This window comes from Coregonus clupeaformis, chromosome 19 (genome assembly GCF_020615455.1).
Source record: "Coregonus clupeaformis isolate EN_2021a chromosome 19, ASM2061545v1, whole genome shotgun sequence".
Classification (NCBI taxonomy): domain Eukaryota; kingdom Metazoa; phylum Chordata; class Actinopteri; order Salmoniformes; family Salmonidae; genus Coregonus; species Coregonus clupeaformis.
In genome coordinates, this window is record NC_059210.1 from 47,015,025 (window position 1) to 47,030,659 (window position 15,635).

Below are 15,635 nucleotides of genomic sequence, written 5' to 3' on the forward strand. Positions count from 1 at the left end.
GTGCCTTGCTCAAGGGCACATCGACAGATTTTTCACCTAGTCGGCTCGGGGATTAGAACCAGCGACCTTTCGGTTACTGGCACAACGCTCTTAACCACTAAGCTACCTGCCGCCATAACTTAAAGTCTAGACTGAAGACTTCTCTCTTTGGTACAGTGAACAAGTGACTTTGAATATGTTTGTTGTACTCAGTCAATTGAAAATGTACTTGAAAATGTACTTGTTTTGAAACATGTCCCATTTGATGATCTGTTGATTTATGTGCTAATAGTTGTGAAAATGTACCACATACTTGTAAAACAATTGCACCAGTGATTGAGAAAAACAGTAATAAAACACTCCGGGAGACCAGGAGCATGCTTTTGTATGTTACTCAATCCCATTTACATCCTACTACAGTATAACTTGTCTCTCTGTTTGCCAAAATGAGTAGGTTTACAGTGTAACACTATATTTTGATAGTCTGTAGAGCATCTACAGATGGACTATCATTAACATTTCAACTAATTATCTACTAACCCTTATTCTAAACCTAACTCTAACCGTAGCAAGCAGTTGCTTATCAACACATAGTATATTAATAGTATGATTATCTGTAGAGCATTTACAGATGGAAAATCCGGACTATCCAAATACATGTGACCCAGTGTATCGATGACAATCATTTAATGAATTTAATATACACATAACCCATTCCAGCAGGGCATTGTAAAAATGCACCATAACTTTCAATTGTGGCTCGTTCCATTGTGCCACATGATTTTACCATATAGCCGAATGGCTTGCTCCGTTTCAAGCATGGTTTAAGCCATTCGGCTAATAGCTTTTAGTACCCTATCATAATAATACAAGTCATACCAACCTTTAAAGGTTTCATTTACAACCTCTGGGGTATAATGTGTTGGGCAAGATGGTATAGAACAGTCTGACATTAAATATAACCCTGAACCCTAACTTGAGTTCACTGTCGGTAGCCATTTCCGGTGTGAAATACTCAGTCTGAAGCCATTTGGCTATGGGTTTCAGAGCTTTACCATAATAATACAAGCCATACCGACATTTAAAGGTTTTATTTACACCCTCTGGGATTTTTTAACGTGTTGGGCAAAGTGGTATAGGACCATCTGACCTATCTGATGTGGATCATTGTCATGTAATTTGATATACTGTACATGCTTCAGTAAAAACGAACACCATGGTTGCAATGAAACCTTTTAAAAGGTAGTTTATAAATGTGAAGAACGTGTTTGTTTTGGGTCGATGCCGGCAAGTTAACCAACCTTATGCAAATTAGACACAAGGATTTTATTTTGAATAACTGGTCAGGGCATAGTTCCATTCAGCTTCAGGCAACTTTGATGTAAGGCTTGTAGTGACAACTTCTCTCCGTCACGCCCAACCAGTGCAGTTCAGTGTTGCTTATCCAATGTTCACTAGATCTATTAATGTAATTACACCCAACACAATGTTGAATAACATTTTTTATTAAAAAACAATTAATTGTGGCTAAGTAATAATGGAGTTAATTGCAACTGCAAGGATGTCTTTGTATGACTGGAAGAAAATAAATACACAGACACAATTACAAAGTGATAAATTGTAAGGTAATAAAGTATGTTCTTCATAATCAAAGACAAAATACAGGTTGAGTTGTTGGCTACATTCACAGTACTGAAACACTTCATTCATTATGTAGTGTGGTAAATGAGTTTCCACACATTTACCCAATTTCTAATTCTGAATTGACTCTTTCTATGCCAGCGAAGATTCTGGTCATTGACTACAATTACTGTTTTATCTTTTACTCTTTTATCATGCAGTACACATTTGCTGTGCAAAGTCAGGTGCAGTGCTGTTGTTTATCTGGAATTTAGTATAGATCTAAGCCAAGCATCATTCATTAGACACATACTGTAGCTACTGTGGTGGATATTTTAATCAATAATGAGGAGAGACAAGGTCACCAATCAGGATGTTAACTTTATTAAAATAACTTACCGATAAGGGAGCTGGTCACAATACCCACACCAAAGTGAATAGAGTGAGAGCTCAACGAACAGGAAATGCTGACGTCTTATATAGTGGACCTAAAAATGCTTAGTCATGGCTGGTTCCACCCCTCCCCGGCAGATCAGGAGCTACCTTGTTTTCTTCTTGTGGCTATGTGTATCGGGTCATAGCGCACAAACAAGTGATAACGTTAGTTCCGTTTCACCTCATATCTCTACACAGCTGTGCCCTTGGAAGATAGTAAAAGACAGGATGAACTGAAAAACTGTGGTCACTCTGTGGCTCTTTGTCTTGACCGTGTGACCAGGTTACTCAGAAGCAACGAGAAATTGAAACAATACAGGTCCATCTGTTCCTTAAGTTTATCTCTATCCCATGTCCTTGACTACACGCCCAGACCAGCTGCAGGGAGCTAGAGGGAACCATCCTTATGAAAAGCACAGCATTGGTAGGAAATGTCTCTACCATTGTTAAGCATTTAATTGTTAACTATTAATATTAAACAAATCAGGTAAATGCGTGATCTTTCTCTCACACTACATAACATACAATTACACTGAGTTTACAAAAAATTAGGAACACCTTCCTAGTATTGAGTTGCAGAACAGCCTCAATTCTTCAGGGCATGGACTCTACAAGGTGTCGAAAGCATTCCATAGGGATGCTGGCCCATGTTTACTCCAATGCTTCCCACAGTTATGTCAAGTTGGCTGGATGTCCTATGAGTGGTGGACCATTCAAGATACACACGGGAACTGTTGTGCGTGAAAAACCCAGCAGCGTTGCAGTTCTTGACACAAACCAGTGAGCCTGGTACCTACTACCATACCCCATTCAAATGCACTTAAATAATTTGTCTTGCCCATTCACCCTCTGAATGGCACCCATACACAATCCATGTCTCAATTGTCTCAAGGCTTAGAAATCCTTCTTTAACCTGTCTCCTCCCCATCTACACTGATTTGACATCAATGAGGGATCATAGCTTTCACCTAAAACCCTCACAAACTTTTACAGATGCACAATTGAGAGCATCCTGTCGGGCTGTATCACCGCATGGTACGGCAACTGCACTGCTCACAACCACAGGGCTCTCCAGAGGGTGGTAAGGTCTGCCGAACGCATTACCGGGGGCAAACTACCCGCCCTCCAGGACACCTACAGCACCCGATGTCACAGGAAGGACAAAAAGATCATCAAGGACATCAACTACCCGAGCCATTGCCTGTTCACCCCGCTATCATCCAGAAGGCGAGGTCAGTACAGGTGCATCAAAGTTGGGACCGAGAGAATGAAAAACAGCTTCTATCTCAAGGCCATCAGACTGTTAAATAGCCATCACTAGCACATTAGAGGCTGCTGCTGCCTATTGAAATCACTAGTCACTTTAATAATGTTCACATATCTTTCACTACTCATCTCATTTGTATATACTGTATTCTATAATATTCTACTGTATCTTAGTCCATGTCGCTCTGTCATTGCTTGTCCATGTATATATTCTTAAATTCCATTCCTTACTTAGATTTGTGTGTATTGGGTATATGTTGTGAAATTGTTAGATATTACTTGTTAGATATTACTGCACTGTCAGAGCTAGAAGCACAAGCATTTCGCTACACCCTCAATAACATCTGCTAAACAAGTGTATGTGGCAAATACAATTGTATATTATTTTATTTTATTCACCTGGTCAGTCTATGTCATGGAAAGAGCAGGTGTCCTTAATGTTTTGTATACTGCATATATTATTACCAACCTCTGGGCAATTAGACACAGGTCCTGGTGCAGCCAAACCTCCAGCTCCAGCCTCAGCCCAACCTCCTGCCTCAGCCCAACCTCCAGCTCCAGCCTCAGCCCAACCTCCAGTTAAAGGCCCAGCACCAACTACAGGCCCTGTTCCAGCTCCAGCTCCACTCCCATCTCCAGCTCCACTCCCATCTCCATCTCCACTCCCATCTCCAGGCCAATCTCCATCTCCAGCTCCACTCCCATCTCCACTCCCATCTCCAGGCCAATCTCCAGCTCCAGCTCCACTCCCATCTCCATCTCCACTCCCATCTCCAGGCCAATCTCCAGATCCAGCTCCACTCTCATCTCCAGGCCCAGCTCCAAGCCCAGCTCCAGCTCCACTCCCATCTCCAGGCCCATAGATGTACAGATGTAGGATCTTAATTTGAGTCAGTTTGCTACAGCAGGAGAAAATAATCCTGCAGTAACAGAAAATGTGATATGTGGATTATAATAAATTGACATTTTGTCAGGGGTTGATACATTTATCGCAAGGGAAAATCATGTCAAGCCTTTTCAAACCTCAAATACACTACAAGTTAAAAATATCCTGCATTGCAGAACAGTTTTCCTGCAACAGGGTGATCAAATTAATATCCTACATCTGTATACTTGAGGTTAAGTGTTACCAAAGTTATTTTTAAAATATGTGTACCAGAAAAGTGTACAGAAAACTTGCCGATCAGATCCTGGCCCTCAACACATTCCTTTCCCCTCCCAGATGAGGCTGTACTAACTGGTATGGGGTCCTCGGGGTTGTGTTCCTAGCTCCAACAGTGCAGTAGTATCTAACAATTCACAACAATACACACAAATCTAATATTAAAAGAATGGAATTAAGAAATATATTAATATTAGGACGAGCAATATCGGAGTGGCATTGACTAGAATACAGTAGAACACAGTATGTACATATGAAAAGAGTAAAACAGCATTTAAACATTATTAAAGTGACCAGTGTTCCATTATTAAAGTGACCAGTGATTCCATGTCTATGTACATAGGGCAGCAGCCTCTAAGGTGCAGGGTTGAGTAACCGGGTGGTAGCCGGCTAGTGACAGTGACTAAGTTCAGGACAGACTGATGGCCTTTTTCAGTCTCTCGGTCCCAGCTTTGACGCACCTGTACTGACCTCGCCTTCTGGATGATAGTGGGGTAAACAGGCTGTGGCTCGGGTGGTTGATGTCCTTGATGATCTTGTTGGCCTTCCTGTGACATCAGGTGCTGTACAGTGCCTTGCAAAAGTATTCATTCCCCTTGGCGTTTTTCCTATTTTGTTGCATTACAACCTGTAATTTAAATAGATTTTTGGGGGGATTTCATGTAATGGACATACACAATAGTCCAATTGGTGGAGTGAAATGAAAAAAATAACTTGTTTCAAAAAATTCTACAAAATAAATAACTGAAAAGTGGTGCGTGCATACAGTGGGGAGAAAAAGTATTTGATACACTGCCGATTTTGCAGGTTTTCCTACTTACAAAGCATGTAGAGGTCTGTAATTTTTCGGTAAAATCTCATTGTATGATTTTTAAGTAATTAGTTTGCATTTTATTGCATGACATAAGCATTTGATCACCTACCAACCAGTAAGAATTCCGGCTCTCACAGACCTGTTAGTTTTTCTTTAAGAAGCCCTCCTGTTCTCCACTCATTACCTGTATTAACTGCACCTGTTTGAACTCGTTACCTGTATAAAAGACACCTGTCCACACACTCAATCAAACAGACTCCAACCTCTCCACAATGGCCAAGACCAGAGAGCTGTGTAAGGACATCAGGGATAAGACCAGAGAGCTGTGTAAGGACATCAGGGATAAAATTGTAGACCTGCACAAGGCTGGGATGGGCTACAGGACAATAGGCAAGCAGCTTGGTGAGAAGGCAACAACTGTTGGCGCAATTATAAAAAAATTAAAGAAGTTCAAGATGACGGTCAATCACCCTCGGTCTGGGGCTCCATTCAAGATTTCACCTTGTGGGGCATCAATGATCATGAGGAAGGTGAGGGATCAGTCCAGAACTACACGGCAGGACCTGGTCAATGACCTGAAGAGAGCTGGGACCACAGTCTCAAAGAAAACCATTAGTAACACACTACGCCGTCATGGATTAAAATCCTACAGCGCACACAAGGTCCCCCTGCTCAAGCCAGCGCATGTCCAGGCCTGTCTGAAGTTTGCCAATGACCATCTGGATGATCCAGAGGAGGAATGGGAGAAGGTCATGTGGTCTGATGAGACAAAAATATAGCTTTTTGGTCTAAACTCCACTCGCTGTGTTTGGAGGAAGAAGAAGGATGAGTACAACCCCAATAACACCATCCCAACCGTGAAGCATGGAGGTGGAAACATCATTCTTTGGGGATGCTTTTCTGCAAAGGGGACAGGACGACTGCACCGTATTGAGGGGAGGATGGATGGGGTCATGTACCGCGAGATCTTGGCCAACAACCTCCTTCCCTCAGTAAGAGCATTGAAGATGGGTCATGGATGGGTCTTCCAGCATGACAACGACCCGAAACACACAGCCAGGGAAACTAAGGAGTGTCTCCGTAAGAAGAATCTCAAGGTCCTGGAGTGGCCTAGCCAGTCTCCAGACCTGAACCCAATAGAACATCTTTGGAGGGAGCTGAAAGTCCGTATTGCCCAGCGACAGCCCCGAAACCTGAAGGATCTGGAGAAGGTGCTGCAGTGTGTGCAAACCTGGTCAAGACCTACAGGAAACGTATGATCTCTGTAATTGCAAACAAAGGTTTCTGTACAAAATATTAAGTTCTGCTTTTCTGATGTATCAAATACTTATGTCATGCAATAAAATGCAAATTAATTACTTAAAAATCATACAATGTGATTATCTGGATTTTTGTTTTAGATTCCGTCTCTCACAGTTGAAGTGTACCTATGATAAAAATTACAGACCTCTACATGCTTTGTAAGTAGGAAAACCTGCAAAATCGGCAGTGTATCAAATACTTGTTCTCCCCACTGTATGTATTCACCCCCTTTGCTATGAAGCCCCTAAATAAGATCTGGTGCAACCAATTAACTTCAGAAGTCACATAATTAGTTAAATAAAGTCCACCTATGTGCAATCTAAATGTCACATGATCTGTCACATGATCTCAGTATATATACACACCTGTTCTGAAAGGCCCCAGAGTCTGCAACACCACTAAGCAAGGGGCACCACCAAGCAAGCGGCACCACGAAGACCAAGGACATCTCCAAACAGGTCAGGAACAAAGTTGTGGAGAAGTACTGATCAGGGTTGGGTTATAAAAAAATATCAGAAACCTTGAACATCCCACGGAGCACCATTAAATCCATTATTAAAAAATTGAAAGAATATGGGACCACAACAAACCTGCCAAGAGAGGGCCGCCCACCAAAACTCACGGACCAGGCAAGGAGGGCATTAATCAGAGGCAACAAAGAGACCAAAGATAACCCTGAAGGAGCTGCAAAGCTTCACAGCAGAGATTGCCGTATCTGTCCATTGGACCACTTTAAGCCGTACACTCCACAGAGCTGGGCTTTATGGAAGAGTGGCCAGAAAAAAGCCATTGCTTAAAGAAAAAAATATACAAACACGTTTGGTGTTCGCCAAAAGGCATGTGGGAGACTCCCCAAACATATTGAAGATGGTACTCTGATCAGATGAGACTAAAATTGAGCTTTTTGGCCATCAAGGAAAACGCTATGTCTGGCACAAACCCAACACTTCTCATCACCCCGAGAACACCATTCCCACAGTGAAGCATGGTGGTGGCAGCATCATGCTGTGGGGATGTTTTTCATCGGCAGGGACTTGGAAACTAGGCAGAATTGAAGGAATGATGGATGGCGCTAAATACAGGAAAATTCTTGAGGGAATCCTGTTTCAGTCTTCCAGAGATTTGAGACTGGGATGGAGGTTCACCTTCCAGCAGGACAATGACCCTAAGCATACTGCTAAAGCAACACTCGGACAAGTTCTGGCCTGGTTTAGATCCTACCTGTCGGAAAGATATCAGTTTGTCTCTGTGAATGGTCTGTCCTCCGACAAATCAACTGTACATTTCGGTGTTCCTCAAGGTTCCGTTTTAGGACCACTATTGTTTTCACTATATATTTTACCTCTTGGGGATGTTATTCGAAAACATAATGTTAACTTTCACTGCTATGCGGATGACACACAGCTGTACATTTCAATGAAGCATGGTGAAGCCCCAAAATTGCCTTCGCTAGAAGCCTGTGTTTCAGACATAAGGAAGTGGATGGCTGAAAACTTTTTACTTTTAAACTCGGACAAAACAGAGATGCTTGTTCTAGGTCCCAAGAAACAAAGAGATCTTCTGTTAAATCTGACAATTCATCTTGATGGTTGTAAAGTCGTCTCAAATAAAACTGTGAAGGACCTAGGCGTTACTCTTGACCCTGATCTCTCTTTTTGACGAACATATCAAGACTGTTTCAAGGACAGCTTTTTTCCATCTACGTAACATTGCAAAAATCAGAAATTTTCTGTCCAAAAATGATGCAGAAAAATTAATCCATGCATTTGTTACTTCTAGATTAGACTACTGCAATGCTCTATTTTCCGGCTACCCGGATAAAGCACTAAATAAACTTCAGTTAGTGCTAAATACGGCTGCTAGAATCCTGACTAGAACCAAGAAATTTGATCATATTACTCCAGTGCTAGCTTCCCTACACTGGCTTCCTGTTAAGGCAAGGGCTGATTTCAAGGTTTTACTGTTAACCTATAAAGCGTTACATGGGCTTGCTCCTACCTATCTTTCCGAGTTGGTCCTGCCGTACATACCAATACGTACGCTACGGTCACAAGACGCAGGCCTCCTAATTGTCCCTAGAATTTCTAAGCAAACAGCGGGAGGCAGGGCTTTCTCCTATAGATCTCCATTTTTATGGAACAGTCTGCCTACCCATGTGAGAGACGCAGACTCGGTCTCAACCTTTAAGTCTTTACTGAAGACTTATCTCTTCAGTAGGTCATATGATTGAGTGTAGTCTGGCCCAGGAGTGTGAAGGTGAACGGAAAGGCTGGAGCAACGAACAGCCCTTGCTGTCTCTGCCGGGCCGGTTCCCCTCTCCACTGGGGTTCTCTGCCTCTAACCCTGTTGCAGGGGCTGAGTCACTGGCTTGCTGGTGCTCTTTCATGCCGTCCCTGGGAGGGGTGCGTCACTTGAGTGGGTTGAGTTACTGACGTGATCTTCCTGTCTGGGTTGGCGCCCCCCCCTTGGTTTGTGCTGTGGTGGAGACCTCTGTGGGCTATACTCGGCCTTGTCTCAGGATTGTAAGTTGGTGGTTGGGGATATCCCTCTAGTGGTGCGGGGGCTGTGCTTTGGCGGAGTGGGTGGGGTTATATCCTTCCTGTTTGGCCCTGTCCGGGGTTTCTTCGGATGGGGCCACAGTGTCTCCGGACCGCTCCTGTCTCAGCCTCCAGTATTTATGCTGCAGTAGTTTATGTGTCGGGGGCTGGGGTTAGTTGGTTATACCTGGAGTACTTCTCCTGTCTTATCCAGTGTCCTGTGTGAATTTAAGTATGCTCTCTCTAATTCTCTCGTTCTCTCTTTCTCTCTGAGAACCTGAGCCCTAGGACCATACGTCAGGACTACCGGGCATGATGACACCTTGCTGTCCCCAGTCCGCCTGGCCTTGCTGCTATTCCAGTTTCAACTGTTCTGCCTGCGGCTACGAAACCCCCTACCTGTCCCAGACCTGCTGTTTTCAACTCTAAATGATCGGCTATGAAAAGCCAACTGAGAGACCTGAGCCCTAGGACCATACGTCGGGACTACCGGCCGTGGTGACTCCTTGCTGTCCCCAGTCCGCCTGGCCTTGCTGCTATTCCAGTTTAAACTGTTCTGCCTGCGGTTATGGAACCCCTACCTGTCCCAGACCTGCTGTTTTAAACTCTAATGATCGGCTATGAAAAGCCAACTGAGATTTATTCCTGATTATTATTTGACCATGCTTGTCACTTATGAACATTTTTGAACATCTTGGCATGGTTCTGTTATAATCTCCACCCGGCACAGCCAGAAGAGGACTGGCCACCCCTCATAGCCTGGTTCCTCTCTAGGTTTCTTCCTAGGTTTTGCCTTTCTAGGGAGTTTTTCCTAGCCACCGTGCTTCTACACCTGCATTATTAGCTGTTTGGGGTTTTAGGCTGGGTTTCTGTACAGCACTTCGAGATATTAGCTGATGTAAGAAGGGCTATATAAAATAAAATTGATTGATTGATTGATTGATTTAAGGGGAAACATGTAAATGTCTTAGAATGGCCTAGTAAAAGCCCAGACCTCAATCCAATTGAGAATCTGTGGTATGACTTAAATATTGCTGTACACCAGCAGAACCCATCCAACTTGAAGGAGCTGGAGCAGTTTTGCCTTGAATGGGCAACAATCCCAGTGGCTAGATGTGCCAATCTTATAGAGACATACCCCAAGAGACTTGCAGCTGTAATTGCTGCAAAAGTTTTCTCAAGTTTTCTGTTTTTTTGTCTTATTTCTTGTTTGTTTCACAATAACAAATATTTTGCATCTTCAAAGTGGTAGGCATGTTGTGTAAATCAAATGATACAAACCCCCCAAAAAGCCATTTTAATTCCAGGTTGTAAGGCAACAAAATAGGAAAAATGGCAAGAGGGGTGAATAATTTCGCAAGCCACTGTAGGTGTCCGGGAGGGCAGGCAGTGTGCCACCGGTGATGCGTTGGGCAGACCACACCACCTTCTGGAGAGCCCTGCGGGTGCATGCCATGCAGTTGCCGTACCAGGCGGTGATACAGCCTGACAGGATGCTCTCAATGTTGCATCTGTAAAAGTTTTTGAGGGTCTTAGGGGCCAAGCCAAATTTCTTCAGCCTCCTGAGGTGAAGAGGCACTGTTGTGCCTTCTTCACCACATTGTATGTGTGGGTGGACCATTTCAGATTGTCAGTGATGTGTACACCAAGGAAATTGAAGCTTTTCACCTTCTATGCTGTGGTCCCGTCGATGTGGATGGCGGCGTGCTCCCTCTGCCATCTCCTGTCAATGGAATTCACACTGTGACGTAACATGTTCTACTTGTCTACTAATAAATTCAAACGAAAACCGTGTGAGAGTTTTTGCCTATCATGCTGTACCAAAAGCAATGACCACCAACTCTGATTGTGTGGCAATAAAGAGTGTTGCTGCGACCAGTGTAACAGAACAATCTAAAGACACTACATGAGATGGGAGACAACGACCAGTCCGTCACATCATTCCTTTTGATCTTTCCTGTGAGCAGTGGTAGTCTTTCTGAATTGGTAAAGTACAATCTGGGTCGGCCATTGGTCAACGACCAATGCACGAGACTGCTTTCTACACAAAAACAAAACAAACTATAGAACTGCAAATGAGCCGTCGTGGGGCAGTGTGCCCACAAAAGCCTGGGACTTGGTTGGAGGCAGTACAGGGTCGTATTCACTAGGCACCAAACAGAATAAAAACGGACTGAAACTGCAAGGGACTCCCTGAACTTGTCCTATAAGAAACACTTATTTTTAGTTTTTCATTACATTTTACATTTACGTCATTTAGCAGACGCTCTTATCCAGAGCGACTTACAAATTGGTGCATTCACCTTATAGCCAGTGGGATAACCACTTTACAATGTTTTATTTATTTTTTCTCTTTGGGGTGGGGTAAGGGGGGGTAGAAGGATTACTTTATCCTATCCCAGGTATTCCTTAAAGAGGTGGGGTTTCAAGTGTCTCCGGAAGGTGGTGAGTGACTCCGCTGTCCTGGCGTCGTGAGGGAGCTTGTTCCACCATTGGGGTGCCAGAGCAGCGAACAGTTTTGACTGGGCTGAGCGGGAACTGTGCTTCCGCAGAGGTAGGGGGGCCAGCAGGCCAGAGGTGGATGAACGCAATGCCCTCGTTTGGGTGTAGGGACTGATCAGAGCCTGAAGGTACGGAGGTACCGTTCCCCTCACAGCTCCGTAGGCAAGCACCATGCTCTTGTAGCAGATGCAGACTTCAATTGGAAGCCAGTGGAGTGTGCGGAGGATCGGGGTGACGTGAGAGAACTTGGGAAGGTTGAACACCAGACGGGCTGCGGCATTCTGGATGAGTTGTAGGGGTTTAATGGCACAGGCAGGGAGCCCAGCCAACAGCGAGTTGCAGTAATCCAGACGGGAGATGACAAGTGCCTGAATTAGGACCTGTGCCGCATCCTGTGTAAGGCAGGGTCGTACTCTCCGAATGTTGTAGAGCATGAACCTACAGGATCGGGTCACCGCCTTGATGTTAGCGGAGAACGACAGGGGGTTGTCCAGGGTCACGCCAAGGCTCTTCGCACTCTGGGAGGAGGACACAACAGAGTTGTCAACCGTGATGGCAAGATCATGGAACGGGCAGTCCTTCCCCGGGATGAAGAGCAGCTCCGTCTTGCCGAGGTTCAGCTTGAGGTGGTGATCCGTCATCCACACTGATATGTCTGCCAGACATGCAGAGATGCGATTCGCCACCTGGTTATCAGAAGGGGGAAAGGAGAAGATTAGTTGTGTGTCGTCTGCGTAGCAATGATAGAAGAGGCCATGTGAGGATATGACAGAGCCAAGTGACTTGGTGTATAGCGAGAATAGGAGAGGGCCTAGAACTGAGCCCTGGGGGACACCAGTGGTGAGAGCACGTAGTGCGGAGACAGATTCTCGCCACGCTACTTGGTAGGAGCGACCGGTCAGGTAGGACGCAATCCAAGAGTGAGCCGTGCCGGAGATGCCCAACTCGGAGAGGGTTGAGAGGAGGATCTGATGGTTCACAGTATCAAAGGCAGCAGACAGGTCTAGAAGGACAAGAGCAGAGGAGAGAAAGTTAGCTTCAGCAGTGCGGAGAGCCTCCGTGACACAGAGAAGAGCAGTCTCAGTTGAATGACCAGTCTTGAAACCTGACTGATTTGGATCAAGAAGGTCATTCTGAGAGACATAGCAAGAGAGTTGGCTAGAGACGGCACGCTCAAGAGTTTTGGAGAGAAAAGAAAGAAGGGATACTGGTCTGTAGTTGTTGACATCAGAGGGATCGAGTGTTGGTTTTTTGAGAAGGGGTGCAACTCTCGCTCTCTTGAAGACGGAAGGGACATAGCCAGCGGTCAAGGATGAGTTGATGAGCGAGGTGAGGTAAGGGAGAAGGTCACCGGAGATGGTCTGGAGAAGAGAGGAGGGGATAGGGTCAAGCGGGCAGGATGTTGGGCGGCCGGCCGTCACAAGTCGCAAGATTTCATCTGGAGAGAGAGGGGAGAAAGAAGTCAAAGCATAGGGTAGGGCAGTGTGAGCAGGACCAGCAGTGTCATTTGACTTAACAAACGAGGATCGGATGTCGTCAACCTTCTTTTCAAAATGGTTGACAAAGTCATCCACAGAGATGGAGGGGGGAGGGGGAGGAGGATTCAGCAGGGTGGAGAAGGTGGCAAAGAGCTTCCTAGGGTTAGAGGCAAATGCTTGGAATTTAGAGTGGTAGAAAGTGGCTTTAGCAGCAGAAACAGATGAAGAAAATGTAGAGAGGAGGGAGCAAAAAGATGCCAGGTCCGCAGGGAGTCTGGTTTTCCTCCATTTCCGCTCGGCTGCCCAGAGTCCTGTTCTGTGAGCTCGCAATGAGTCGTCAAGCCACGGAGCAGGAGGGGAGGACCGAGCCGGCCGGGAGGATAGGGGACATAGAGAGTCAAAGGATGCAGAAAGGGAGGAGAGGAGGGTTGAGGAGGCAGAATCAGGAGATTGAAGGGAGAAGGATTTAGCAGAGGGAAGAGATGATAGGATGGAAGAGGAGAGAGTAGCGGGAGAGAGAGAGCGAAGGTTGCGACGGCGCATTACCATCTGAGTAGGGGCAGAGTGAGTAGTGTTGGAGGAGAGCGAGAGAGAAAAGGATACAAAGTAGTGGTCGGAGACATGGAGGGGAGTTGCAGTGAGATTAGTAGAAGAACAGCATCTAGTAAAGATGAGGTCAAGCGTATTGCCTGCCTTGTGAGTAGGGGGGGACGGTGAGAGGGTGAGGTCAAAAGAGGAGAGGAGTGGAAAGAAGGAGGCAGAGAGAAATGAGTCAAAGGTAGACGTAGGGAGGTTGAAGTCACCCAGAACTGTGAAGGGTGAGCCATCCTCAGGAAAGGAACTTATCAAGGCGTCAAGCTCATTGATGAACTCTCCAATGGAACCTGGAGGGCGATAAATGACAAGGATGTTAAGCTTGAATGGGCTAGTGACTGTGACAGCATGGAATTCAAATGAGGAGATAGACAGATGGGTCAGGGGAAGAAGAGAGAATGTCCACTTGGGAGAGATGAGGATTCCTGTGCCACCACCCCGCTGACCAGATGCTCTCGGGTATGCGAGAACACATGGTCAGACGAGGAGAGAGCAGTAGAAGTAGCAGTGTTTTCAGTGGTAATCCATGTTTCCGTCAGCGCCAAGAAGTCGAGGGACTGGAGGGTAGTATAGGCTGAGATGAACTCTGCCTTGTTGGCGGCAGAATGGCAGTTCCAGAGGCTGCCAGAGACCTGGAACTCCACCTGGGTCGTGCGTGCAGGGACCACCAGGTTAGAGAGGCAGCAGCCACGCGGTGTGAGCCGTTTGTATAGCCTGTGCGGAGAGGAGAGAACAGGGATAGACAGAGGCATAGTTGACAGGCTACAGAAAATGGCTACAATAATGCAAAGGAGATCGGAATGAAATGAAGTAAACATCTGGGAAAACGAGAGAGCGGGGCCTCCCTCACTTACATTTCACTGAAACACCCAAATATAACTCTCCCAACTTCCACCTCAGAAACTATAATTGTTGTAAGCTACAGCGGTTCAATGTTTTCTAGGAATAGACTAACTTAGATAGACTAACTTAGTTTATTCAGCTAGCTAACTTGGTACAGTATTTTTCCGTGAAAACCGTCCAGGGCACCTAGTCATATGACGCTACAGCCAACTAGCATGCCGGACTCCAACAACACGGTTTAGCACCAATACTCGGCCACAACAAACCACCAGTGTGTCAACACGCCAAGCAGATCATTCGTGTCCGTATCTAACGTTGTGGGTTAGTCCCGACAACTTGAGCGAGTCCGTCGTCAACTTATTCAGCCAGTTAGTTAGCTAGAATAGTTAGCATACTAGTTAGCCATTGCTTTCTGCCAACGAAGAAATCCGTCCTCCCACGGCACGAACACACAAAGAGAGCCAAGCTAACGTTAACTAGTCACCCATGTCCCGAATTCCCTTGAACGACTCTGGCTACCATTGCAATGGGGTTTTGCTACGGTCTGCATCAATAAATACGACCTAGTACTTACATAGGTTACAACAAAGCTACCTAACACTCTTCCTTAAGATCTACCCTCCTGTGGGTATTCAGTCCAACCTGAACCTAACATACCTGATTCAGAGGGTCATGTTCCAGGCCCTCCATGTGCTATGCAACTATTGGTTGATTCAATGCATTATCTGCAATTTGGTCAGGGCCTGGAACATGACCCTCTGAATCAGGTATGTTAGGTTCAGGTTGGACTGAATACCCACAGGAGGGTAGATCTTAAGGAAGAGTGTTAAGTAGCTTTGTTGTAACCTATGTAAGTACTAGGTCGTATTTATTGATGCAGACCGTAGCAAAACCCCATTGCAATGGTAGCCAGAGTCGTTCAAGGGAATTCGGGACATGGGTGACTAGTTATGCCAGGTCATCGACTGCGCAGTCAGGCATTAGATTGCTATACCGCTATATCATATGGGTCGCAATCCTGCTTGACTACATTGCAAACGGCTGCCTTGGATAGGTGTTTAACATATCAGCTAACCACATCATATGATATAGCAGTGTAATGC